Source organism: Dasypus novemcinctus, chromosome 13, assembly GCF_030445035.2.
Source record: "Dasypus novemcinctus isolate mDasNov1 chromosome 13, mDasNov1.1.hap2, whole genome shotgun sequence".
Taxonomy (NCBI): Eukaryota; Metazoa; Chordata; class Mammalia; order Cingulata; family Dasypodidae; genus Dasypus; species Dasypus novemcinctus.
Genome location: NC_080685.1, coordinates 89,997,570 through 90,022,895, shown reverse-complemented (window position 1 = coordinate 90,022,895; position 25,326 = coordinate 89,997,570). Strand labels below are relative to the sequence as shown.

Here is a 25,326-nt window from a genome sequence, read left to right as displayed (position 1 = left end):
GAGCGCAGTCTTTAAAGTTGGAGGCATTTGGAATCCTGTGACCACTGCTTACCAGCTCGGTGACCTTGAGCAAGTCTCTCAACCTCTCTCTGAGCCTATCCGTAAAATGGAGTTAACGTGCCCATCTCTCAAAGTTGTGAAAATGAAACCAGCCTGCGCTGTAAAATGCTTGGCATCAGTAATTATTAAAGGAATTTTTAAAGTAATCGTTTAATTACCTACCCAATAAACAGGAGCAATGTGATCAATCATTTTTAAAATTCTGGTGGACTTCACAGGCTTTTTAAAAATATGTATTTTTAAAAAAATATCTACTTATTGAGATCTGCTGTGTGCAGAGTTCTAGTCCAGGTGCTGGGTCTTTCCTGATATTTTACAATGAGAGTGAAATGAGGTTGATTCCACATCTCCTTTGCATATAATAACTGACAGAGGGGGAGGGTGGCCCAAGGTTAGCCATGAAAGTGGATCTTAGGTATAAGGGGATTTCTGAGAAGTGGCTGGCCCAAGAGAAAGACCTGTGTTATGAAGGCTTTGGGTGTAGTGAGACATGCCACTGTCTCCTCAGAAATGGTGAGTCTGTTTTTAGAACTGGAAGGTGGATGGTGGAGCTGGCGGAGGAGAAGATCTCACCCCTCCATTTTCACAAGCTGCTCCTGAGGCTTTGGGGGGTGGGGCACAGTGACCGTCCTTACACCAGGAAGGGGAGCAGATGTGCCTGCCCTCACCTGAGCATCAGCAAGATGACGGCTCTCTGCCAGTGCAGAGAGGGATAGGAGAGGCAAGAGGGGCAGAGAAAACTTGGCTTCCATCTCTGCTGGCAGATGGACTTCTGCCTGCAGTAGGAATCTGTCTGTTCTTCTGTCATCCTCCCTGCAGCCTCCTCCAAGAAGGCATGACAGAGATGGCTGGGGTCCCGGCAAGTGTCTGGCCCACTGCTTCCCCACCTTTTTCATTCACTCATACATAGCACACATGGGCAAGTAAATGACTCAGGGGCTCTGGCTGGTCCAAGGGCTAAGGGGGGGGCGGCGGTCATTATCTCAGCGCACCTGTAACCCAATCAGAGCTTCCTTAAATCGGTTGGGGAGCTTTAGCTTAGCCAATCTCCCTAACCTCTTTTATTTATGAGAAACCTGAGGTCCAAGGTCACACTGTAGGTTGGTGCAATCAGGACTAGATATAAAGCCCCTACCTTCTGGCTCTGTGCTATGTCCATTACTTCTTCTCAAGACTCCTCCTTTTCCTTTCTTTTCTGACCTCTTACCCTGGATAGTGTATTGTAGGTGCAGGGGAATGTGATCTGTCTAAGAGATCAAATCTCATAAAATAAGGCTGAATGTCTTCCTCTCCCTCATCACCAGCCACCATCTTCATTCGGTGAAGCCTTTGGCATCTGCCCATAGACATTCACCCTTGTCCAACTCCTCCATCCATCCTGGATGAGATCAATGATTATATGGACAACTGGATATAGTTCTTGGCCTGTCACCTCCTTCACTGGCTTCCCCACTTCAACCAGTCACTCCAAAGGTCACACCCCAGATCTTGCCATTACCTAAAAGTCACCTAATAGTATACCCTGCTTTCTGGTCACTTACCAGTTTGCCTGTCCAACCACTCCCCTGCAACCATTTTTCCACCTCAGTGGGATCTCCAGTCCATTGGCACCTTTTCTTTCTTGCCCACCATTACCTTTCTTTGCCTTTTCTTTCCAAGTCCAGATAGATCCTGTAGTCCATCATTTTAAAAACTCTCCTTAGCCAGTATCCTCAATTCTCTTGACCCTCTGTCTTTTTATTGCCCCAGTTTGACCAAGTCCCAGTTCTGGATTAATCATTCTATCTGCTCCTTTCTGCCTGCATCCAGGCAGCTGAACCTGCTGGAAAATATACCAAAAAAGGTAAATGGTATCTTCACAAATTTGCCATCTGCATTCTCAACATAGTCTTCAAAACTGCCTAGTATTCCTACCACATTCCTCTGGTTATCTCCTGACTCTCTACGGTGACTGTTTCACACCTTCTCCCCCAAGCCTCGATCCTCTCCACCTACATCCACACTCTTAGCTGAGGACCTCACCTCCTACTTCCCAGAGAAATAGAAGTCAGGCAGAACTCCCTCCGTTCGTCCCACCAAACCCTCCAACACACCTGCCTCTGCGCCAGCCCTCTCCTCCTTCCCTTCTGCTTCAGTGGAGGAGGAAGCCCTTCCATTTCAGGCCACTCTTCTACCACTATGTTCTCGATCCTATCCTTCTGGCTCAGGTTTCTTCCATCTTCAACAGCAACAACAAAAACCTCTGTCAAGCCCAACTCTACTTCCTGCTTCCATTGTGTCTCTTTTCTCTTCCAAGCCAAATTTCTTGAAAGAGTTGGCTACATAGCTCTCTCCACTCTGCACCTCCCACGTGTTCCTTAGCCTTCCTGTAGCTTCTTCCTCTGGCTTCCTCCCCCATCATTCTACAGAAAGGGTGCTCCATGTGGCTAAATCCAGAGAGCATTTTTTTGGTTCTCAGAAGCATTTTTCACTCCCTTTTTGGCACTTTCTTTTCTCTTGGCTTCTCTGACCCTGTATTCCTGATTTTTCTGGTTATTCCCAAGACATCTTTGCAGACTCATCCTCCCCTTCCCAATGCCAGTGTTCCTTATGGTCCTGTCCAGAGTATTCTCTTCTGACTTGAGGCTTTCTCCCAAGCCTTCTCAAGCACAGGAACAGCTTCCGTTGCCATTCACATGCAGATGACACACACATTTCTCTCTCTAGTCTGCATCTTTTCATCTGAGCTCCATACCCTTATCTCCACCTGCCTAGTTCACATGACAAGTTGCATGGCTCAGGAAACCTCAGGCTGTGCATATGTAAAACCAGAAATGTGATTCTTCTAAATCTCCCTCACTGTCCCTTCACCTCCCAACGTTGCCTGTCCTTGTGAATGATACCCCTGGGTTCCATATGCCATAAACTCCATGCGATTGTTGACTCTGCCCTTTGCTCTACCCCCTTACATATAATTAATTCATCATCATGTCCTGTCTAATCTGCCTCCTGAAAAACACTCAGATCCATCCACTCCTCCCCATCTTCACTGCCCCCACTTTAGTTCAGGCTGTCTCTGGCCTCTCACTTGGACCGCTGGAATGAGCTTCTCACTGAAATGTTTACATCCACCCTTGCACCTGTAATCTGGTCTCCAAATTGCTGCTAAAATGAGCTTTTCAGGACACAAACCTGATGCTGTCTCATTCCCCCATACTTTCAAAACCCTTCTGTCATTGAGCAGAAGTAGCTTAGTGGTTGAGTGCAAACTTCACTCTACAAAGTCCCAGGTTCAATCCCCAGTACCTCCTAAAAAACAAAAACAGAAACAAACCCTTCTGTGGTTCCTAGTGCTCTTTCACATAAGCAGTGACTGGCAGTCCTTGTAGGGCCTGCCATTCTTGTGCTGTGCACATTGGCTTCTTTCAGGTCCTTGACTGAGACACTCCTTCTGGCCACATGGCCTTCACATGTGCTGTTTTCCCTGCCTCAATCGCCTTTCCTCCTCCATAATTCCTTCTCTTCCTTAAAACCTAGCTGTCCTTCAGATCTCAGCTCAACCAGCCCTTCCTTAGAAAAACTTCCCTGTGCCTCCAGAATTTCATGAGGCTGGTGTTAAACCTTCTAATACCCTGTATGCTTCCTTCATAATACTCATCATGATATCTAGTTTTATAATTGGGTGCTTACTAGATAAATATCTAACTCTGTCACTAGGCTGGACCCCATGAGAGCAGAGACCCTATCTCTTTAGCTCACATCGTGTCACTCGTGTCTGGCTCAGAACAGGTGCTCAGAATATATTAGGGGAATGAATTCATTACAGAAAGGTCTTTAAATACAAAAAGGATCTTATGCAAAGAGCCAGAAGGAGAAGCCTCCCCCTCAAGTATGGCAGAGGCAGGACAGTTGTCTGCTCTATAAAGAAAAGAGGCACGGGCTTCTGCTCTTACCGGTTTCCTTTCCCTTCCCTGTCCTACCCCAACTGAAGACTTAGACCAGATTCAAAGGAGATCCACTCTGATTCTCACGGGTAGACTTCTCCTCGCCAGTAGTTTTTTCAGGAACAGTAACAATTTTTTAGTTTACAAAGCTCTTAAGCATACGTTATGGTGTTCTGTTCTGTTTTATTAAATCCTTTGAGCCTCCCCGATGATGAAACTGTGTGTTATGTTCACTTCTTTCATAGTGGGGAAAGCTGCAGCTCAGAGAGGTTTGATGGCTCTCCCTTGATCACATTCTGGCAAATGAAGAGTTAGACTTGAGCCTGGTGCTTGTGGCCTGCCCTTCAATTTCTCTCTACTGTTGCATATCCATTCTTGTAGAAAAGAGGCTGCTGCAAGTTCTGGATTATGCACAGTAGTGGAAGGAGGAGTGGTACCAAAACGAAAATAAAAACCAACCCCAAACAGAATCGACACGGGGTGGGGATGTGATACTGTTCTCGGTAGTAGACCTCAGTCAGGCTTAGTTAAGGCCAGCCCAGCTTAGCTTTGCTGCACCTACCCGGGGCTTCTCACTTTTCTTAGACCCTCACAGTCCCTTGTTCAGTGTCAAGAACTAGGTAACTAACCAGGCTGTCCTCTGAGATCCCCAGGGGAGCAGGAGTTCCCAGGGAATACACAGAATAAAGAAGAATGAGGATGGCTGAGGCTGAATAGAGGACAGTGGCTTCTCACCTCCACCTGCACAGTAACACCCTAGCTTTTGAGCCACCTCCCTGGCTTGGCTTAGGCCTGCCTTGCCAGCTTCTTCCCCACCCTCACTGCCTCCGATGCCATGTGCCTCTGCTTCGCCCCCGAGCTTTGCTTGGGCTATCCCCTCTGCTGGGCACCCTCATGTCCTCCTCAGCTGGCCAACTTCCCAGGCCTCACTACTCAGCTCTAGTGACTTTTTTCCAGGAAACCTTCCCTAGAGCCGCGAGAACTCCTCTCATGTGCTTCCAAAGCCTTCTTAGGTATTTTCATTCTCAGTATCTCTTTGCTGGGTCCTCCTCCTCTGCTAGATTGGAAGCTCCTCCAGGACAGGTTGTGAGTTATTTATATTAGTACTTATAGTAGTAGTCATAAAATAACAACAGCAGCCACATATGTGGAAGGCTTCCTATGTGCCAGGCATATTTTAAGTGCTTATTGAATCTCCAGAATAACCTTCTGCTGTAGATACTTACATTACTCCATTTGTTTTATTTTTTAACTTTTTTTTTTTTTAATAACTATAGATTCACAGGAGTTACAAAGAAATGTGCAGGGAAGTCCTGAATACCTTTCACCCACCTCTCCCAGGGTTAGCATCTTGCAGGAAACTGACATTGCTAGAGTTCACACAAATTTATCCAGATTTCACCAGTTTTACCTGCATTTGTGTGTATGTGTGCGTGTGGTTCTGTGAAATTTTATCACACATGTAGCTTTGTGTAACCACCCTGGCAATCAAAATGCTTGACTGGGGGAACAGATGTAGCTCAGTGGTTGAGTGCCTGCTTCCCATGTAGAGGTCCTGTGTTAGTCCCTGGTACCTCCTAAAACAAACAAGCTTAATTATTCCATCACCACAAATGCCCTTGTGCCACCCCCCTTTATAGCCACCTCTGGCAACCACTGATCTGTTCTCCCTCTCTGTAGTTGTGTTATTTCACGAGTGTTACATAAATGGGGTCATACCATCTGTAATCTTTTGATACTGGCTTTTTTTTTCACTCAGCCTAACTGGCTTAAGGTTCACCCAAGTTGTTGCATGTATCAGTAGTTTGTTGCATTGTTGCTGAGTTTAGGTCGTGGTAGGGATGGACCACAGTTTGTTTAACCATCCTTTGGTGAGTGAGAAAACTAGCACGCCTGAGGTCACACAGCTAGTAAGTGGCACTGAATAAACCTTCTGTAATAAGCACCCACTAGATGTTTATTGTCCTGAGCTCAACTGATGGAGGGCGAGGACAGAGTGTGCACTTTATGTTCTTCTCTGAGCACCCAGCGTGGTGTTTTATACATAGCAGGCCCTCAGTGTTTGTCAGTGAGGATGTGGATGAAATGGCATTTATATTTATGTAAGTAGCAGTAATAGCCAAGATATCCCTGTGTCTAGACAGAAGAGAGAAGTATCTCCGACTCAATATCTCATACGATAACTGCACTTTCCGTTTCACTTGGAATATCAGGAAAGGAAAATTGAGGCAGTAAATATTATCACATCCAGGGATGGCATTTTATTGCTTGAAATGCCCAAAGCTATTGGTTCCAAATTAATATATGCCATATTGCCTGATATTTTGCAACTAATTTGCAGGTTGCTTATTTATCAAAATGCGTGGAAAGCCTTTCCAGCCCCGGTTTCTTGCCACCACCACCCTCCCAGCTGGTGCAATCTGCAGAAACAATGGGTTGGCTCGTGGAAGCACCCACCCTCAGCTAAAAAATCTGCTGGGGTGATTTGGCCTACGGGAGGGGAGCCGAGTTTTTGCCACTCAGCAGAGGCCTCCGGAGGTTTAATTAAGGAGGATTTGTGGAGCTGTCAGAGGTCCTCAGCCTCAGGTGTGGAGAGCCAAGCGTGATGAAGTGATTGGAAAGGAACCACACGTTGGACTTGTCTTGGGCCTGGGCCCAGTGCCCAGGAGATTGGCAGGCTTAAACGCATCCGGCTGTCCCTCTGTTTGCAGAGGTGAGGCGACGGGGGGGCCAGCCCCAGCTCCAGGATGCACTGGAGATAAATGGGGTCTCCAGGGTGGGACTTTCCCAGCGAGTGTCCAGGATCTTGAAGGGAATCTGTGGTTTTAGGCCAAGGGCCATGTATAAGAGGGACACACAAAAAAGGATAAGATTATGGCCCCTGTCCTCAAGGAACTGCTAATGGTGTTGACCCTATGCTCAAAGCAATTAAGAATAATTAAATGCTAAACTCCACCCTACAGGCCCTAAATCCAGTGACAGGTTGTGGACAAGAGAGACTGTTAACTGGAGTAACTGGAGAAAGTGTCCTGGAGCAGGGAGATGCACACTAGACTTTGAAGAACAGGCCTCGGAATGTAGACTCAGACTTGCGGAGGAGGTGTTACTGGAAAGCAAGCACAGATCCAGTATGAAGTTCACAAAAATGTGTAAAACAAAACTTCAAAGTAATTTTGGCCCTTCGACAGGCCATGTGGGCGTGTGCTGTTGGTCCCCCGGGAATGCCTGGTCACTCCGTTGCTAGGGGCACATCAAAGGAAGAACTGGAGAGTCATTTTCCTAAAGCTGAGGATAGAGAATGGACTGTTGGGGAGAATGGGGAGCTAGGACGTGGGGGGCCAATTTGAGGCGGGGATGTGATGTGTCCGACTTAGGACCCGTGGACTCAGGTGAAAGTTTGATAGTGTAGAGAGCTGAATGAGGAGGCAAGATTGGAGCTAGAAATGGAGGGTCACTGGGTTAGAGCCAACAGTGTAATCCAAGAGCCTCCACAAGGTCATAGAGAGAGGCTGGAAAGGAAGAGCCGAGGACGAGCCTGCCAGAAGACAGAGGACTGGTTCTGGAGACAGGATGAGCACAGAAGTCAGGGAGACTTCCAAGAAGAAGGGGGTTTAGACCTGCTTGATGAGTCCATCAGGAGCTTCCTGGGGCTGAAAGCTGACAAAATGCTGTTGGATCAAAGAGCCATGAGATTGAAAATCACCTCACAGAGGTTTAAGCAAGAAAGGTCTGTGTACTTGGAGTAACAGAGAAGTGGGTCCTCTTTGTCGTCGTTTTTAAGGTGGAGAAGGCTGGGGAGAGCAAAAGGGATGAGGCTGATTTTTAAAAGGAGGAAAAGCGCGTCCCCTTAGAGCGAGAGATGAGCACACGGGCAGGCTGGGCAGAAGCGTGGGGAGACCCAGTGATGGGGGCAGGGAGCTCATGCTGGACCTTCTCCCTCAGCCCTATGAGGTTGGCAAGATCATCTGTCCAGGGGACAGAATGCCCAATTGGGAGCACAGTGAGAAGCAGCTCTAGAAAGCGGCAATGCAGAGTGTGCCAGAGCAGCAGCAAGAGAGGACTGAAAGGATTGCAGCAGAGGACTGGGTGAAGCTGGAATCCTCAATCTACAACAGGGCTGGTCTGTTGGCTTTCGTATTTTCTCCCTGCAATACTGTGGGTAGAGAGGAATGAATGGGGTAGGGGATTTTTTATGTTGAAACAGGGGCAGCAATGACCCCAGTAACCTTTGCCAGGGCCCTGGACAACTAGACTGCCGGTTCCTGAAGACAGACCCTCCTGGCCCAGCCTCTTCCTATGGGCAACCCAGCACTGTTCATTTACCTGGTCTTACGTTTTAGGGAGCCCCCCACTTTTCAAAGCTTGAGTCCTGACTTATCAATGGATCCTGTTCTAAAAGTCTCATTTGCCCTTCCTGTGCACTGTTTTCATTTTTCTCCCCTCGTCAATCTCTATAGCAGCTTAATAGCCTCCAAGAGGGTCAGGCTGAGAAGATGAATGCCGACCTGTGGGAAACTGTGTCTTGCCTCTCCATTAGGGAGGTGATGGAAGGCAGCGAGCAGAGAATGGATAATCCAAAGAAACACAAACAGACGCAACAAGCAGCTCACAGGATAATCCAAATAGCATTTCCACTTGTGGTTAATGTGTGCTGTGATGATTCCAGTGACACAGATTTGCTGGTCTAATTAGGTTTGACTTGGAGAATGCTGGTTGCATTTCCCAGAGTAGCGTGGGCAGTGAGCAGAAACCAGGATGGGCTAAATGTTTGTTGGGGAGAAGCCACAAAATGAATAATCCCCAGGTGCACACTCGAGCAGACCAGAGGGTGCATTATGGCTGCCACTTCTTGAAGACTTGCTGCATTAAATGAGCCCAGAACACAGCTTCCTGTCCAGCATATTCTTCACAAGTATTATGTTGAGCCTCAAATGACCAGGTTAACTAGGGAGACTGGGTAAGTTCCTTGTGGGTAGTGTCAAGGCAGTGATCCAAAACGACATATCCCTGACCCTCCTCTACCCCCACTGATGTGACCCAGGTCCATTAGCCGATGTCTCTGGCTGCTCTTGGCCAGAAGAGCTGTGAAGACCCCCAGAGGGCTGCCCTGCCCTCCCAGCTGACACCCAGGATTGGGTGACGCTTCCTTTGCATCTTTGGCCCAGATGAAGGATGGAAGGGAGGCCCCTGTGACAGAACATGAGGCTGAAAGAGTGACAGTTTGAAGCTTTTTGTGGATCTCAGTAAAGATCGTGTTCTTAAATCTAATCCGTTCCTCTGGTGTGGAACCTTGATTGTGTTGGATTCAGTTGGCAGCCTTTGATTTATGTCACGGAGCCATGGCCAGGGGTGGGTCCTGGTCCTTCTGCTGAAGTCCTTTATAAACGGTGGACTGAAAACAGCAGACACACAGGGAAAAACCTCAGAGATGGAGAGAAGGAACCCAGGAGAAAGGAACCCACAGACAGGCAGCTTGAAGCTGATGCAATGAGACCTAGGAGAGAAGCACAGCCTTGTTATCTGAGAGAGGATGCTGGAATCAGTCTCCTGATGATGCCTTGATTTGGACACTTTCACAACCTCAGAATTGTAAGCTATTTTTTTTTTGTTTTTACTTTCATTTTATGTATGAAGAGCTAGCATTGTTTTAGTCAGGTAGATGTCTTAGTCCATTTCAAGGAAGATGACTTAGTCAGACTTGATGAAGCCTACTGATGGAAACATTGGCAGCACATATTGAGACTGCATTTCCAGATCAGATCGTGTCAATTTGAGCAGACGTTGTAAGAGTGGGAACCCTGGCCAAATTTTCGTGGATGGCTCATGTAGAGCTGCTGGTGACCCATCTTGCCCTCAGGATGTGTATTAGCCAAAGGGGTGCTGATGCAAAGTACCAGAACTCTGTTGGCTTTTATAAAGGGTATTTGTGTGGGGTAGAAGCTTACAATTACAAGGCCTTAAAGAGTCCAACTCAAAGTTACTTCTTCACCAGTCTTACCATGTGTTGAAGCAAGATGGTGGGCGATGTCTGTGAGGGTTCAGCCTTCCACTTTCCTCTTAAGACTCTGTGGACCCAACTTCTTCCTTTCTCAGCTGTAGGCAGGCATAAGGTTCCTCTCTCTTCCCAGGGCTCGTTTCTTTCCAGGCCCAGCTGCTCTGGTCTCTCCACAAAGTCAGCAGTAGACAATCAGGCTCATCTGTCTTCCCTGGGCTGTATCTATGGAGCACTCTCTCTTCCTGCATATCCGCTTCTGTGTTCTCCTTCTCTGTGTATTTACTTCTGTGTAAGTGTCAGTTTTATCCCCAAGGAGGCTGGGACTCGATGCTGAGTTGCACTCTAATGACATGGTTGATCGGAAATCCCAGCTGAATCTAATACAATCAGGGTTATCACACCAGAGGAACCGACCAGTTTACAAACAATCTAATTTCCTTTTGGAATTCATAAATAATATCAAACTGCTACAGGGTGCAGTGAGGCAAAAGGGCTGTAAGCTTTCAACCTAATAAACCCCTATTATAAAAACCAACACATTTCTGGTATGTTGTTCCCAACAGCCTTTAGCAAACTAAAGCACCATCTGTAAAATGGACCCAAATAAAGCATGTTGGAGAATTATTGTAAAGATTAGATGAGTTAGTTTTGGAAAGGGTCTGGCATATGGTATGTGCCTCCTGGCCAGGTGTTGCTCACCTCCTTCTCCCCACACCCTATGTGTAGCTCCCACTCCCTGTATCTTAGCCCTTCCAGGCCTTCAAGTCAGGGACAGCTCAGAAGACATAAATTACACCCATTCCTAGATACTCAGCAGTCCTGGCATTTATTTTTTCTCTCCTCCCCAGGGCCTTGTCCCTAGCTGGTGTCCTCAGGTTGGGACCCTTCCTCCTGTCGAATGGCAGGTGCTTGCTGAGGAATGCATGACTGATCAAACTCAGTCCCCTGTCCCTGTGGAGTCATCAGGCCATGGCATGGGGTGCTACCTCTGCTGGGGAACGGCTTTCCCAGCCACTGCTGGCTCCTGAGCAGCAGGCAGCTCCCATCAACTTTCCTCAGCCCTGATTTGAACTGAGCCATCCCGGGGCAGGCGCCTTGGGGAGCAGGAATGCTGCAAAGGGCTCCCCTGCTGAAAGAGGTTCCTTCCCTGATGAGAGGACCCGCTCCTCAGCTTGCCGCCACCGCTAACCTCTGATCCCACTTAGCCCAGAGAGCTGCCCCCCAGTTTCCACCATGGCTTCTGCTATCTGGACATCGCTTCCTCCACGCTGCCAGGTGACCGTCCCCTAACCCTCCTGCAAGGGCTTCTGGGAGCCCTTAATCTCCCCAGCTGTCCCTTTTGGCTCCCAGTGCGAAGGCACTTTAGCCCATTCAACTGGGCATGTGACTAAGCCCCAGTTCCAAACTGTGTGTCTGGGGCAGGGGCCAGGGTGAGAGGGGTTAGAAGCAGCAGTGTCCCAGACCTGGGGGTGACTGAACGGATTTCAGTGTGTCCAGAAATCTGCACTCTATAAATAAGCCCCTACATGATTCTTAAGTACGGTGAAGTTTGAAAGCCGCCTTGTGACCTTTTTGTTTTTCTCTCATTTTAATTGAGGTTCAAGGCCTACAGGGAAGCACACCAAGCATAGGTGTGCAGCTTGATGAATTTGTACATGAGGGGTTCAGGACCCCCCATGTTACCACAGCCTAGACCAGCCTCCCAGGAGCTCCCCTCCTCCCCTCTTACACTGAATTCTGTGCCTAGATTAGTTTTGTCTGTTTTTTGAATCTGTGAATGGAGTGTTTGGCTTCTTTCAGTCAACATTATGTCAGGGTTGCCTACTCTTAAAACCCCAAACAATTTCTCTTCTGTTCCCTGCACTTTACCCCCTCTCTCAAAATAGATACATAGAGAAGAGGTAGATAGAAATAAAAAGGAAAAGAGAGAAAACAGGTTTTTCGGTGCCTAACCTAACCCCTGCCACTGCAGTGTCCTCCCTTGTCCCCTGTCCACAGGCCTTGTGGAGGTCACTCCTGGTCATCGTCCTTCAAGCATTGGTGCCTCCAGAGACCCAGGGGCTGTCACTAATCCGCCGTGCAGGACCGGGGCCCATTCCCCTGCCAGCCTCTCTTCTCTCTGCTGACAGCTACTAGGGACACTTATTTGTTGTGTGTGGGTTGCCAGTGAGTCCAGGCACATTCCACATGAAATTGGTCAATTTAAGCTACAAATGAAAAGACAAATGAGATGGAAATTGCACAGAACAAGCCTACTCCACAGCAGTAGGTATCAGTACTGACACACGAGTTGTGCAACTTATTTAGGCCTTTCCCCGCAGCCGAGGGCAGAAGGGCTCTCCCCACGATGCGAAACACCATCTCCTTCGCCCCGACCAGTCAGAGGAGACCCCCAGAGGCTTTGAGCGGAAGCTAGAGGGAGTGTGTGTGTAAGGGGAAGGAGGAGGGGGTGGGCAGAGGACACAAGGCAGGGACCAGAGAAAGAGGGCAATGCAGAAGGAAAATTCTGGTATTCCAAAAAGAAGAAAGTCTTTTGCACACCTGCCATGTGCCCGGTGCCAGGCTAGGTTCTCAGGCTATAAAGATGAATAAGACCTGCCCTGTAAGGAGCTGCCAGCCAGGAGAGGGAAAGAGGGAATGTGAGATGGTAGGAATGGTGACAGAGAAGGCAAGGAGATGGACACGTGTGTAAGAGGGAGAAAGGAGCTGGAAGTGAGAGGTGAAATGGACAGGAGAGCTGGAGATTAGCACATGTACCTGGAAAGGAGGAGCAGGAGTCCTGTTGAGGGCATTCAAGGCCAGGCATGTCCTGGAGCAAGAGGTGCAGAGTGGGAAAGAGGGAGGAGCTGGCCTGCTTATCAGTCTCCGAAGCAGGGAGGGGCCACCTTGAGGACAGCCTGGAAGAGAGAGAGAGAGAGCTCAGATGGCTTCACAGGCATCAGCTAATTGGTTCTTGGTAAGGTATGAAGGAGTGGAGCCAGCAGGGAGTTTGGTTTCTGCAGGAGGAACCAAAAAAACAAAATATTGGAGTGGTGGCTTATTCCCCATTATGTAAGGAGAGAACAAACACCCAGGAGTTCTCAGTCCCCTGGGCTCGCTCTCTTCCGTTTTCTTTGTTGTGTTCAGAGAATTGCAAAGAGGCAGGGAATGCAAATTTGTTTCATATGGACCCAAGCTAAATACAATTTTAGTAATAATAATGATAGCAAACACTTATAAAGCACTTATCATGGCCCAGGCTGTTCTAAGCACTTTAAACATATTAACTCATTTGCCTGGTAAATAAGCCAGGGGAGATCCTTCAGTGCCTTCCAAAGCCAAGCGCGAGGAACTTCTGAGTTATCCATCTCTAACGCATAACCTGAAAGTTGACTGATCCGTTGACCAGCTGAAGATCTCTGAGCCCACCCTCCCTCTCTCGGGTGAACGTGAGGCAGCAGTCCTGGGGGACTGGACTTGAAAGCAGCTCCAGGAGCACTTGAGTTTCCACATCTTGGTGGGCCAGAAAGGCTAACCTTCCACTCCTGACCCTGAGCTGAAACGCTGCAGGCCAGGCCCTATGCGAGGGACTCAGGGAGGCAGGGGGCCAGGAGACATCCTACAGGGTTCGGCCCTCCATGGACTGCTCCTTGCCCATTACCAGAGCCAGAAAACATGTACGTGCACCATCGTGGACGTCGCTAAACCCAGTTGCCACCAGGGAAGTAGTTTCCATAGTGACAGAGGTACAGTAGACCCTTGACTCTCTCGAGGGATACATCATAGCCCTTCATGAATCTATGGATTAGTAACTACCACGTAATTTGCCCCATAAAGTGTGGTAAAGTATAACTGAGAACTGTAATGAGGATGGCTAGCAGGGCAGAGTCAGCAGGCCCTCAGCTTGCCAGGACATCTCCCTGCTTCAGTCTCACAGCAGTTGCAAGTCAACCTTGTATTAATACATGATTTTGTGTCAGATTGGCATTATTCATGACAGTAGAAACCACTTTATGATAAATATGAGAATGCCAAGTGACTGCCTCTTTTTGAAGGACAAAGAGCGAGGAGGGACTTTTGGTTAAACATGGTGGATTGAATACATCTATGTTTCTCTCTCTGGCCTCCCAGAAACCTCACTAAAACAACAGTAAAGGAGTAAAGAAGGCACAAGCCCATAGGGCAAGAGAGAGGAGACCAAAGCAAATAAGCGATGTCAGTACAGTTTTGGAAGTTGAGAAGTTAATTGACTTGGCCCCATAGAGCAAGAAAAGACCTCTGGGGCCTTTCTCACTGATTGTGAGAAAGTGGTGGATTCTCACCAGAGAGTCTCAGAAATTGGCAGCATCTGAAGATTGTAAAAATAGAAAGAGTTAGACCCCAGATTGCTCCCTCACCCTATTTCACCACATGAATATTCTTATTTTATCTCAACAGCATACTGGAGAACTTTGCTCTCCAGAGAGATCAATTACCAGGCTGACTTGGGGACCTGGGTACAAATGTGTGTGGAGATGGGGCATTATATTGAAAAGTGGGGATTTGCAGAAAGCTAATAAGTTGAATGGGGAGGCTCCTCTAGTTGGCTCTAGGAATGCTGGTAGCTGGGCAAATGGTGACATTTGGAAGACTTGCACTGAAACTGCCCATGTGAGGCCCAGCAGTTGAGCTTTGTCCATGCACACAGCTTCTAATCAGCTTTTAAATGCTTCATTCGTAAATACGAACTATCAGCCAAGGATTACTAAATTTTTTAAGAAAGTGTCTAATATATAAAGGCATGAACCAAAATAAACAGAAAACCACTTGCAGAATGCAAGTACATTCAGGAAGTACATGAAAACATTAAAACAACAACCACCATAATTGATATCCTCAAGAAAGATGAGAGAATATTATGTTCACAAAACAAGAATATGGAACCTTTTTTAAAAAAATTGAGATGTAATTCATATACCATAAGATTTACACTTTTAAAATGTTCAATTCTATGGTCTTTAGTATAATCACAAAAATGTGCAACACTCACCATAATTCCAGAACATTTCATCATTATAGAAAGAGACCCTGTACCCAAAGGAGTCACACCCCATTCTCCCATCCCATAGCCACTGGCAACTACTAATCTGCTTTCTATCTCTATGAATTTACCCCTTCTGGACAGTTCATATAAATGGAATCATACAATAGATCTTTTGTGTCTGGCTTCTTTCATCATGTTGTTCAGCATAAGGTTCATCCATGTTGTAGCATGTATCAGTACTTCCTTTCTTTTTATGGCTAAATATTATTCCACTGAATAGATACGCTGCATTTTGTTTATCTGTTCACCAGTTGATGAACGTTAGGGTGATTTTTCAAAAAAGGAAGATTCAGATAGCAAGAATAAGCTTTTGAAAATTTAAAATGCATCCTGTTTTAAATGAAGATGATTACTTTCCCAATTAAAAGGGTCTATCAGATTTCCAGCATAAATAATGAAACAATGCCTTCAAACTTAATGGGGGAAAGTTATTTTCAATATGAAATTATATTTCTGGGCAAACTATCAATTATGGAAGTAGAAAGTTTTCAAAGACAAAGTTTTAAGAAACTTACCTCTTTTCAAAAGTAACTTAAGGATGTACTCCACCAAAACAAGGGTAGAAACAAGAAAGATGATGTGAAAACTAGGGGGAGAGACAAATAGTAAGAATAATTAGTACTAGGGGAAAACCCTGAAAGCCTATGCACCGATGTGTTAGCAGTGGTTAACATTGGGAGGCGGAATGCTTAATATGTAGAATGATTAATAAGGTCAGATGTAAATATGTGGTAATGGTTGGACTTGGTAACACTTTATAATGAATGTAATGAACACTGCTGATTTATGGATGTAATTGTGGCTGAAACAAGTAGTCTAGGTAGATTAATGTTAGAGGACAGCTAGAGGATAATATAGGGAATGTATAATAACGATTTTGGCAGTAGATGATTGTGGTTACTAATATAAATACAGGAATGTTCTGCTACAGGGTTTTAAGAATGTCGTGATACATGGGAAAATATAACTAATGTAATTTATAGACTATAGTTAATAACAACATTGTTATGTTTTTGTGGCAAAAGCAAAGTTGGTACTATACTAATGCTAAAGGTCAAAAAGGAATATGGCGTTTGGTTTTGTGAAATAGGGATACAATTAAGCATTTTTTCTCTTCACTTTTTTTTCAGTAATAAGGAGACCTTGGCTATGTTATTTAACTTATCTGTGTATCTTTCTGAACACTGGAAAAACACCTGAGTTGACAGTTGGAATTAGATGAGATAAAGCGCCTAGACAGAACTGTGTAGGAGTCGTGTTTCCACTTGTTAAGCAGCCTTTTTCTGTTATTTTATTTTTTTTTGAACTTGAAATAAAGTTATTTAAAAAGAAAACATTGGAAGGTGGAAAGGGAGATTGTTCAAACTCTCCTCATTATGTTTTTCTGTATTTTCTAACTTTTCGATCATAATACTGTATTTTACCTACCATTTACTCCGTGTTTGTCAGCTGAAAACAGAGAGTCAGAGGCAGGAGCGAGGGATAGAGGAAACAGAAAGAACAGAGGCTGAAGGACAGATGTGGAACTCTGTGGCCCCTGAGCTGCCGCCAGAGCCCTTGTCTGCAGGCGCCACAGCCCTTGCGGCTGAAGTCCTGTCTGTGAGTGTGTCTCTGCCCTGCTGGGACCAAAGCTTCTTCAACCCAGAGGCTGGGTCTTGTCCGTCTTTTGTATCCCTTGTCCCTCGCAAAAGTAGGCACTGAATCCATTTTTGAAGGGATGTGTAGAGAGAAAGAGGAAGGGAGAAGGGAAAAAGAAAAATTAGAAACAGGGCAAAACCTCCACCAAATGTAGACTGTAAAGTGAACAGGACCTGGAGTAGGGATGTGCTTTTTTTTTTGAGTTACCAGGGGCCGGGGATTGAACCCAGAAACTCATATGTAGGAAGCCTGCACTCAGCCGCTTGAGCCACATCTGCTCCCCATAATAAAGCTCCTACAGCCATTTGCTGGGGTTGACCAGTTCCACCATTAGAGAGCTTGCCTCAGCTGGGCCCAGCCACAAAACCTTAATCACCCCCCACCCAACACAGCTGCATCTCCATCCCAGGGTTGGGGGAGCAGGGGTTGCCCTCAGGGGCTGGAGAATGGAGAATGTCTCTTGCTTACATGAAAGTTTCAAGATAACTCTACTCAGACTTGAGTCCCCAGCCACACTTGGTCCCGCAGCTCCTGTAAACCTGCTGGGGCTTTGGGCTAATGCAGCAGTGCATAGTGCATAGAGTGGGGTAGAGGGAAGCCCTGGTTTGTAGTGTTTAGTGATTTTCATGGTGTGACTGTTTCCATTGTGGCCACTTTCAGCCTACCTATATAATGCCCCTGAGCATGGAGATGGGACAAGGGGAGCCTCTTCAGCGGGGGAACTGGTGGGAGCTGCTTCCAGCACTCCACTGGCAGATGGCAAGGATGTAGCTAGGCCGCCTCTGCATGAACACAAGGCTGCATGGCAAGGATGGCTGGATATGGACTCAAAGAGCTTCTGGCCCAGGCAGGCAGGCCACGTGGACACGAGTAGTCCCATGAGTGCTGCCAGGGCAGGTGACAGGGAGGGGGCGTGGGTGACTGGTGGAGACTTTTAGGGTAGGCGAAGCAAAAAGAAGGAAAACAGCTGGATGGGATCTGCTTGACAAAGAACTTGTACATTTATCGTCAACTGAGGAGGCAGGCTTTCGTTGTTTTTAACTCTCCTATTTTTTTTTTTTCCATTTCATTTTGTTTTGTTTTGAGGTACTGTGGGCTGGGGATTGAACCCAGGACCTCTATGTAGGAAGCTGGGGCTCAACCACTGAGCCATATTGGCTCCCCCAAGTTGGTTTTTTCATTTGTTTGTTGTTTGTTTTGTTTTTAGGAGGTACTGGGGATCAAACCTGGGACCTCATATGTGGGAAGCAGGTGCTCAAACCACTTGAGCTACATCCGTTCCCAGTTGTCCTGTTTTGCAGACTAAGGAATGAAGGTCTAGCAAGCTGCCAGTGGTCACACAGGTAATAAATATGCTAGAGCTGGGACAAATCCAAGCCTTTGGATTCTTTTACAATTTAGATTCAACTTATCTACAGTAAAGTACAAAAATCCATAAATCTTAAGTGAACAGCTTGATGGATTTTACATATGTATACACCATGTAACCACCACCTGGATCAAGATACAGAACACTTTCCAGCACCCAGAAGACTCCCTCCAGCCCCCCTCCCTAGGCAGCTCGGTCTTCTGATTCTTTATCCAGCACTTCCCCACTCACGCTGACTTGCATCGTGTGTTTATGGGCCTGGCGCAAGGAATAGTGTTGCTTAGTGGTTATACACACAGGCTTTGGCGCAAGATTGCCAGGGTTCAAATCCTGGCCTTCACTGTGTAATCCTGGGCAGATTATGTAATTTCTCTGTGTTTTCATTTCCCATTTACAAAGGAGGGTAAATGTCATGGTGTAAGAATTGCATGGGTTTGTCCATGTACAGTGCCTGGTATATACTAAGTGCATAATAAGGGGAGGTCAGACCTCCTGAATGGGGAATCAGAGGGGTGTGATGAGATGAGGCTGATTAGTGACCCAGGAAGGCAGTCAGCCTTGGGCATCTCTCAGGCTTCCCCAACCTGGGGCCTGGGAAGCCAACTCCTGGAGTAAATAGTTCCTGAAACACAGAATTTAGTTGGGAGTTCTAGTGATCGTGTAGCCAAGTACTTCTGATCAGAATCAGAAGCCCAGAGTTCCAGAGTGTCTTCTGCCCTTCAGTGTCTTCCACTGAAAAACAAGGAGGCAGAATTAGGCGGATGCTGAGATCCCTTCCAGCTCTGACCTTCTGAGGATCTACAATAGCCTGAGGACCAAGGCGCAACTCACCTTGCTTATTTATTTATTTTTTAAAAGATTAATTTTTAAATTTATTTCCCCACCCACCCCACCCCCATTGTCTGCTCTCTGTGTCCATTTGCTGTGTGTTCTGTGTCCGCTTGCATTCTTGTCAGCAGCACCAGGAATCTGTGTCTCTCTTTGCTGCATCAGCTCTCTGTGTACAGCACACTCCTAGGCAGGCTGCACTTTTTTTGTGCAGAGCAGTTTTCCTTATGGGGCGCACTTCTTGTGCATGGGGTGCCCCTACACGGGGGACACCCCTGCGTGGCACGGCATTCCTTGTGTGCATTAGCACTGTGTGGGGGCCAGCTCATCACACGGACCAGGAGGCCCTGGGTTTGAACCCTGGACCTTCCATGTGGTAGGTGGATGCTCTATCCGTTGAGCCAAATCCACTTCCCCTCACCTTGTTTAGATGTGGAGGCTGCCCAAGGAACAGACCCCCAGGTGAGGGTAGAGGTACAGGGTGGACCCTCTTCCAGCCAGCTCTGCCATCTCATGCTAGAAATGGGTCCAGGTACCAGGAGTGCCTTGGGCCAGCTCTTATTGTCTCCCAGGAGGCAGACCCTGGCTGGAGCAGTGAGCGTGGACCCGGCTGTCTACCTCAGAATCACCTGCTTGGGAGGATCTGCAGGTGCCTGGGCCCCACCCGGAGGCCTGCAGAATCCAGAAAGGAGAATAGGACAGACCTGTGCCTGTCCTCAAGCAGTCCAGATGATTCTTGGGCACACTCTGAGGTTGAGAAATGTTGGCTTATAGAGGGGCTGGGATTCAGGTTGGGGGCACAACTCTCATAATAGAAATACTTCCCATTTATCTGGTACCTACTCCACGTGCGGCATTTTTGACATCTCTAATCTTACAACAGCCACCCTGCAAAGTAGGTATCAGTACTCTAATTGTACAGAAGAGAGGACTGAGACCCAGAGCAATCAACTTGCCAGACATCACACAGCTAACAACCAAAATTTTAAATTGGGTCCTTCCTTGCCCTTCCACTACACACCAGTGCCTCCTTGCTTAGGACCTAAACGGCTGCTTTGTACCTGGCTGGGATGGAACCAAACAGTTCTTGGAGGTGACCAGTTGAAGTGGGAGGGGTGGGTTACTGTAAAGGTGGTGGCAGCCACAGGAGGGGGTCCTGCAGGTGGGGATCCCTGGGCCAGCTCTGCTCACCTTCAGGTTCAGTGCTGCTCTTTTGGCAGGGTGTGATGATGTCCACGAGCTCTGTCTTCCCTGCCTCCCAGCCTCCTATTGTCTCACTAATTAAAGACCTCTTTAAAAACTCCCCGCTGTGTGCCGCCTGGCAGTGTGCCAGCTTCCGGCAGCAGCAGGCACCTGGAACCCTGGCACAGGAGACACCTGGGCAGGGGCAGAGGGCAGCAGGGGAGGGAGGGGAGGCAGAGGAGGGGAGGAAAGAGCGGGGCCAGCGAAGTTCCCAAGGCTGGGAGGAGGGCTTTCTGGAAGGAACCCTGAGCCCCTCCTGTGCCCGCCTGCCTCGGGGCAGGCCCCCACTGCTGCGGCCCCTTTTTGAAGTCTCCTGAGAGATTCTCCAGCAAGCCCCCCACCTGCTCCTGTATCCAACGGCACTTCCCTCAGGATACTCCTTGTGGTGACTCCTGAAAGCATCCGCTGCAGAGCCTTTGCCCTGGTTGTGTTGGGGGGCGTGGGGCTTGGCTGCCGAAACGGAAATGGGGATGAGCTGGCCACCCTATCCTGCCTCCTGCTCAGGTCCCAGTTTCCATGTCCCCACAGGGAGGCCTTCTCTGGCCACCAGGTCACTGTCTATACTATTGGCCTGTTGACTTCCTGAATGGTTTTCTTTCGCAGTCATACCAAATTAACACAAATTTAGCCACTTAAAGCCACACAGATGTATCATCTCACAGTTCCGTAGGTCAGCAGTCTGCCCAGGGCAGCTCAGCCGGTTTCTCGGCCTTAGGTTTCAGAAGGCTGGAATCAGGATATCTGGGAAGAGTCTGCTTCCCGGCTGCTCAGGTCTCTGGGAATCCAGTTCCTTGCACTTCTTGGACTGACGCCCCTGTTTCCTTGCTGGCTCCTCGGGGAGCTGCACTTAGCTTCTAGAGCCCTCTCTCTAGCCTCTGCACAGGGCCCCCTCCATCTCAGAACCAGCAGCAGCTCATCAAATCCTTCTCACAGTTGGAATCTGTCTGACTTTCTCCATCTGCTGCATCTCTTCTGCTTCCAGCCAGAGAAAATTTTTTGCCTTAAAGAATTCATATGATTCAATTTGCCACCCCACCCATTCATCCAGGACAGCCTCCCTATCCTAAAGGCCGTAGCCTTAATTACTTCTGCCAAGTCCCTTTTGCCTTGTAGCATATTCACGGGCCCCGGGGCTGTGGGCCTCTTTGGGGGTCGTTCTGCCTGCTGCAGCTCCTTCCTAGCCCTTATCGCTATCGGATGTCTTACTTATTTTCATGTTTATCGTCCATCCTCCTCCCTCCCTCGGAAAGTGAGATCCCCGAGAGGAGGGGTCATGGCTGTAACTCCCCTGCAGTGTTCCCAGCCCTCCTGCAGCTTTGCTTGGTGCACAGTAGGCCACTGGCGTTTGCCGAATGAGTGCATGGATGTTGCAATGCCTGTGGGAGGCTCGGAGGAACTGGAAACTTCTGGCAAGTTCGAGGAGGCTTCCCAGCACCCACCCCCCAGCTGGGCTCAAGGCAGGCACACACCTGCAGGGAGAGCGCCCCCTCCTGGATGCTGGGCTCGAAGCCCCGAGAGTTAGAGGCTTCTGACCAGCTGCGCTCTCTGGCCCCCTGTTTCCCCAGCCCCACCTCTCTGCCAATGTTCTCCCTTCCTGCCACCCACAGGTAGGGCTACCAGGACCCCAGACCTTCAGTCTCTCCCTGTCCAAGGATCCAAAAGGGCAGAAGCCTGATGCCCGGTGGCTGCCCTGGGTGTGGCGAAGAGGTAGAGGACCCAGTCCAGGAGGAGGTGGGACTGCCTTGCCTCCGCTGGGTTCAAAGCCAATCCACCTGGGACTTCAAACAATTAATTTCCCCAATCTGCAGAACGATAAGCTGCTGAGGGAAAACAATTAGCCCACTGCAAATTGTAATTGTCATCTCACTCCTGATTTTAATTTGGACTAATGAGGACTAAATGATTCGGCTCCCTTCCCCTCCCACTGCCCCGCAGCCGTGGGCGCTCACCTGCCAGAGGGCATTTAACCCTCGGCCACCCGCCTTGCACCAGCAGCTGAGGGTCGGTTCTTGGCTGGTGCAGGGCGCACGGCTGGGCTGGGCAGGTGCCGACTCCAGGGAGGGGAGGAGAGCGGGGCTCCACTCCAATCCACAGGGGAGTTGCCTGTTTAGAGGCAATCAAAGCTTTATTGAATGAAATTGACTACTGTCTCGCACCTCCGTCACAGCCACTTACCTCTGGCTGTGCAGTCTCTGGGGACCCAGCTTCCAGAAGTGTCTGTCTGCCTCCCTCGGGCCAGGCCACCTCTGCCTGGCCGTCCCACCCATCTCCCCGCGCCGCCCCCCCCACCATGTGGCAAGGCTGTGGTTTTCTGTGCTTGCGAGAGGGCTCAAACACCCACAGTCTGTGAGTCACGGGGGGGCAGAGTGGGAAGTGATGGACTATATAGTCTAGCCCCCCAACTCCTACTAAACAAAAAACCTAGGGCCTAGGGAGGGAAGAGAGTTGCTCAAGGTCACACAGAGGTCAAGGTTCAGGGGAACCCATAGTTCTTCACAGTCTTCTTATGCTTGCTAAATTGCCTGCCCCTTCCCCTGGACACTTCCTTTCATCTGCTCAGAGTGTGCAGCCAGCACGATGCCCAATAGAGTCATGGATGCAGGAAAGAGCGCCTCCCGCTCAGCCTCATTTCCGGTGTGTAGTCCTAGAAAAGCCCAGTACAGCTTAAATAATGAGCATTGTACTGAACCTTTGTAACCAAGGGTTAAGAATTACATAGCTGGCTTTATATTATAAAAATGGCAAAAGGTTACTATCGGAAATTGCTGAAACTGGTTGGATTTAGCCTAGACTCTGCTGTTAATATTATGATGGTCATTCTTAACAGGTCTCATCCCTGTTTATGGTTATACAAAACTTAGCCTCTCCCTTATGTATAACCACTCCACCCCGTTTGTGATCCATATGGAAAACCGTGCAACTGACCTCCACTCGGTGCTCTCCTGTCCTAGAATCTTCATCTACCTTGTGGCTAATCTTTCTGTACTTTCCTATCCCAAAATCTTGATCTCTGATAATAATTATAACCTTGTAACTCACGCTGGTTTGGTACCCATCCCACTGTGTTTACTAATGAAGGAACCTGTCTCTACCCCAATTAGTCGTTAGCATCCCCTTGGTATAAAATATTAGATGTTCTGCCATTGGGGGAGGCGGACTTAAGATTGTACATCTTCAGTCTCCACCAGCAAATAAATCCTCTCTTCCTTCCTAGCCTAGTTTGGTGTGTCTGCCCATTCTGTTGCGTGGAACGATCAAACCCAGCCGGGGACCATCCTGGCCCCTCTTCAGGTGGTCTGGTTTGATTCATTCACTCACGTATTGATTCGGTCATTCACTTACACAGTGTGGCTGTGTGCTGGGAACTGTGCTGGGTGCTGGGGGTACACTGGTAATTAAGACCCATCCATGCCTTCAAGGACCTCATAGTCTAGTAGTTCCCAAACATGGAGCTGTTCAGCCCACAGCCCCCAACCCACATGGGTCGCCCTTCAGGGAGAATGGACCACTAAATCCTGAGCAGCAGTGGGTAAGGGAATCGACCCTAACCCCAGCTACTTGCTGTAGGGTGACCATCAGCTCACCCACCTCTGCATTGCTGCTGCGTGAGAAGTTAAGTTCTTGTCCTGGCTTTGCCACTGGTTTACTCTGTGACCTTCCACAATGTGACCTTCCTCATTTCCTCCTTTCTGAAGCCAGGGCATTGGACTCTGACATCCAGGATGCTGGCAAAGCATCACACCTGCCTCATGCTGCCACTTCACATCCTGCTGGAGGCAGCTGGGTAATGGGAAGGTCTCTCCTCTCAGTCAGGAGCAGCCTGAGTTCAGGCCTGCCTTACATCTCTGAGCCTCAGGTTCCTCCTCTGTAAAATGAGGAAGGGGTACCCACTGCATGGTAAGGAGTCTGGTCAGGTGAAGATGCTTACAGACCAACGGGCAAGCCTGAGTGTCCCTGCAAGACTCCCTTAAATGAAGCCAGCAGTGCCCACAAGAGGGTGTGGTTAGGTGGTGGTCGTCTCTCCCACCTCTTGGGTGCTTGTCAGTTCAGTGGAAGTGTTGAATGGAGCCACTGTGAAGGGGTGGAAAGTACACAGAAGTGCGATTCAGGAGATGAAGGGTTTTCCACTCTCTGGGCCTCAGTTTCCTGGGGCCACCAGATGGGATCATCTTTCAGGTTTCTTCCAGGACAGACTGGGGAGTGTGCAGCTGAGACTTATCCAGTCGTGAGGACAGCTGGTGAAGGACACCACTCCCTCTGTTGTCCCTCTGGGCCCTTTGTCAGTGGGAAGACACAGTTGACGTCCTCACCAACGTTCTCTTTGCATTTTCCCCATTACCTATTCCCCCAACACACGTCTGGCCCCTGACCCAACCAGTCCCATCCTGTGTTGTTTCCTTTCTGCTCTTCTTGCTTCTGGTGGCTTTAGCTGGGCCACCTGCCTTGGCTTCTTCTCCCCCTACACTGCCCCACACCCATGTCTGCTTCCATGGACCGTCACATCTCCCTTCCATCTCCTCCTCTGCCTGGCCTGAGAGAAGGATGTTGGGAGGTTGGCTCCATAGCCTCGATAACCCACTCCCCTCGGTGGGATGGAGGGGGGAGCGTAGAGCTCATCACCACACGCCCACCCCTTCTCGCTGAAGAAACCAGCCCTGGGATCTTTCAGAGCCAGCCTCTCCAGGGTCACATGTTTCTCATTGCAGGAATACTCCGACCTCAACCCCTGCTGCTGCAGTGTGACCCATTTCCCACAGAGGCCCAGGCCCGCCTTCTGCATATACACATGGGAACACTGATATGAAAGGAGAGGGCAATTTCCCCCCATAATCCATCCCAGGTCCTTTGCCTTCTGTTCAAATATCTCATGCCTGCCTGCTGACGGGGTCGCCAGGAGTGAGGGCTGCTCGGTGGAGAAGTATGTATGTATGTATGACCAGCATCCTGGCTGGGTGATTCTGATTCAAGGAGACCATGACCCACCCTCTGGGAAATGTTGCTTGGTCTGGGTCTACCAAAAAGAGCTCTTTGCTCCTGCTTTTTGAGGCCTCAGAGTCTAGGGTCAGGAAGAAACAGTTAGCTCCCCAGCCTCACCCCGACCCCTGCCTTGGTCAGAGGCTTCAAGGATTGGCTGAGTAGGGCTTCAGGTTGCTGGTTGGTACCCCTCTTTACCTTGTGCCCCTGAATCCTGAGCCCCATTCCCTCCCCT

General features: G+C 48.6%; 1 protein-coding gene and 1 long non-coding RNA gene across 5 annotated transcripts in view; one reads left to right on the top strand and one right to left on the bottom strand.

The window, feature by feature from the left end:
• The window catches only part of LRRN2 (leucine rich repeat neuronal 2), a 71,542-nt gene that overhangs the window by 10,941 nt on the left and 35,275 nt on the right, over positions 1-25,326 (top strand). The gene's annotated exons all lie outside the window — the stretch shown is intronic.
• LOC131273159 (uncharacterized) overlaps positions 6,605-25,326 on the bottom strand; it is a 61,137-nt gene continuing 42,415 nt past the window's right edge. Inside the window, exons 4-5 of the long non-coding RNA XR_011645539.1 lie at positions 12,736-12,875; positions 6,605-7,089 (exon numbers count right to left, since the gene is read on the bottom strand). This is a non-coding gene — a long non-coding RNA (uncharacterized lncRNA). The remainder of the gene's footprint in view (positions 7,090-12,735; positions 12,876-25,326) is intronic.